A 3,058-nucleotide genomic window follows, 5' to 3' on the forward strand; every position below is an offset into this window, starting at 1 on the left:
CTTCCCCAGCTGCCCCAGCCTTTCAAATAAATACATAGGGGCTACAATCATGGCACAGCTGGTTAAGCCACTTCTGTCCTGCCACCATCCCATATGGCTGCCAGTTCAAATCCTGGCCGATCCACTTTCCATCCTACTCTCTGCTAAGGCACCTGGAAAAGCAGTGGAACATGGGCTATGACTACCTGCCTGAGAAAGCCAGGTGAATCTGCTGGTGGCCTGGTCCAGCCCTAGCCATGGTGACCATTTGGGGAGTGAACCAATAGATGAAAGATTTCTCTGCATGTGTCTTCCCGCTCCCTAACTTTGATTTTCAAGTAAGTAAATAGATAGATACACACATAAATAAGTAAATCTTTAATGGTGCATGTAGACCGAGGTGGACACGCTATATCACTCATCCATGCAACATGGCCTACTGATTGTTTACTTTGTTGCAAGCACCATTCTAAACACCTAGATTACAGCTGGAAACTAAACTGTTAAAAAATATTTCATGTCTTCTTGGAATGTATATCTTGGAAAAGGTAGCGGGAGAAAGGAGCTCAACTGAAAGCAGAAGTGAAAAGAGTAACACATGAACTTATAGCTGGTGAGTTGGACCAATAAATATGAGCATCTAGAACATTTCTCAACACAGCAAAGACTTTGTAGTTTCACAGATGACAGAATCAGACAAAAGTCTTTTCTCCTGTGCAGAGAGCTTAGGTAGAGTTTTCCAGTTAAGCAACATTTCTACTACTCACTTAGAAACTATATAAGCTTAATTAACAGGTTTATAAGAAGTTTTTTTGTTTGTTTAATTCTCATTACTTAAACTTCATAGCAGGGCAAGTGTTATGGGGTAGTGGGTAAATCCAACATGCTGGCATTCCATATAGATGCCAATTCAACCACCAGCTCTTCCACCTCCAATCCAATTGCCTACTAGTGTGTTGGGGAAAGCCTCGGAAGATGGCCCAAGGATTTAGCTCTTGCCTTGGGCCCTTGCCACTGACATGGGAAACCCACTGAAGCTCCTGGTCCCCGGTGTCAGCCTTGCCCAGCCCCAGCTGGTGTCGTATAACTCTGAAATTAATGCTTTTTTTTTTTTTTTGCATACACTGAGTTTTCAAAAACATTTTAAAGGCCCCTACTGTACAAAGATTTCAAGATGTTTTTGCACTGAAATAAACATTTTAATTCCAACTATCTGTGAACACCTTAAATTATGCTTATATGATAGGATATTATTCAGCTATGAAAAGAAGTTCTGATACATGCTACAACTTGGATGAAACTCGAAGACAAAATTCTAAATGAAATTAGTCAAACACAAATGACAACTAGCACGCAACTTGACTTAGGAGAAATCTGTAGGTGATCAAATGGATACACACACAAAATGCAATCCGGATTGCCAGATGCCAGGACAAGGCTGGGATTTAGCATTTAATAGGTAGTCTTAGTTTAGGAACATAAGAACATTTGGAAACAGATGATATTGATGAAATTATGTGACCATGCCTCTAAATATTTAATTCAAAATTATTTAAATGGAAATTTTTATAGTATCCTTTACCATGATTTTTTTAATTACATAAAATATACATAATTGGGACACTTCCATAGTACAAACTATGTGATTTTAATCTTATTTTTGATGACCAAGCATATTTTAAAATATCTTTTAATTTATTAATTAAAAGGCAGACTTGAAGAGAAAGCAAGAGAGACAGAGAACAGCAGCTCTTCCATCCACTGGCCTACTCCTCAGATGGCCACAAAAGGCCAGGGGTGAGCCTGGCAGAAACCAGGGGCATGAAGCTTCCTCTGCATGTCTCCTGTGGTACAGAGGCCCAAACACCTAGCCTATCTTCTACTGCCCTTCCCAGATATATCAGTAGGAAGCTGGTCAGAAAAGGAGCAGCCAGGTCTTAAACCAGCACCCATATGAGATGCTGCTATCGCAGGTGGAAACCTAACCAATGACACCACAGCACCAGCCCAGCAACCAAGCATGATGAGCAATACTAATTCTTTCTAGAAAACTTCTCCATAAATAAATAATACATTATACTCTGTGTTTACAAATTTATTTTGAGATCTGTTTTTGAAATGTTCATGTTTCAGGGGTGGATGTGTGTGTGTGTGTGTGTGTGTGCTAGCTCAGTTTTCTAAGTGAGTTGAATTAGAAAGAATTTCATTGTCCAACAGAGCTTTTTGAAATGGTGAAAAGCTTCTATATCTGCACCTTCCAGTATGGCAACCACTACATATGTGACAACTGAGCACTTGCAATGAAGCTAGTTCAACTGAGAAACTTACATTTTACTTAATTCTGATTGTTGGGGGAAAAAAAAAATTTAAGTAGGCTAAGAACAACCTGAATGTGAGAATCTACTTTTCCAACTATAAATCTTATAAAATCTAAAGAGAATTACATTGACATTTCCAAAGACAATGGAGCATCCAGAGACATGTTGTAAATATGAAGCACATATTGGTTTCAAAGTACAAAAGATTATAGCTTAAGGACTTTTTGTATTGATCATATAATAAAATGTTTCCAATATATTAGGTTAAAAAGTACATGATTAAAACTAATTTCACTTACTTTTTTGGTGTTTTATAAAGTACTAGAAGATACATAAATACTAAAAAATCCACAATTACATAAGTGATACACATTATATTTTACAGAAGAGTAATACACTGCACAGTTCCTTAGAGCTCTCACTAGTCAGTCAGTGACTTTGGGAGTATTTGTAAGAGCTCACTCTAACATTGAACTCCAAAGCTTTGGATCCACTGTTTCATGGAAAATAAAATTGGCCTGGAAGAAGCTCCTGGCTCCTGGCTTCGGATCAGCTCAGCTCTGACCGTTGGGGCCATTTGAGGAATGAACCTGCAGATGGAAGGTCTATCTCTCCTCCTCTCTGTATAAAATCTGTCTCTCAAATAAAAACAAATGAAACTTCAAAGATCTATGTCTATAAAAAATATTTACATATATATATTTATTTGAAAACCTTAGTGACACAAAGAAAGAGACATTCCATCCACTGATTCACTCTCC

Source organism: Ochotona curzoniae, unplaced genomic scaffold, assembly GCF_017591425.1.
Source record: "Ochotona curzoniae isolate NIBS_2020 unplaced genomic scaffold, NIBS_Ocur_1.0 contig_908, whole genome shotgun sequence".
Lineage (NCBI taxonomy): Eukaryota > Metazoa > Chordata > Mammalia > Lagomorpha > Ochotonidae > Ochotona > Ochotona curzoniae.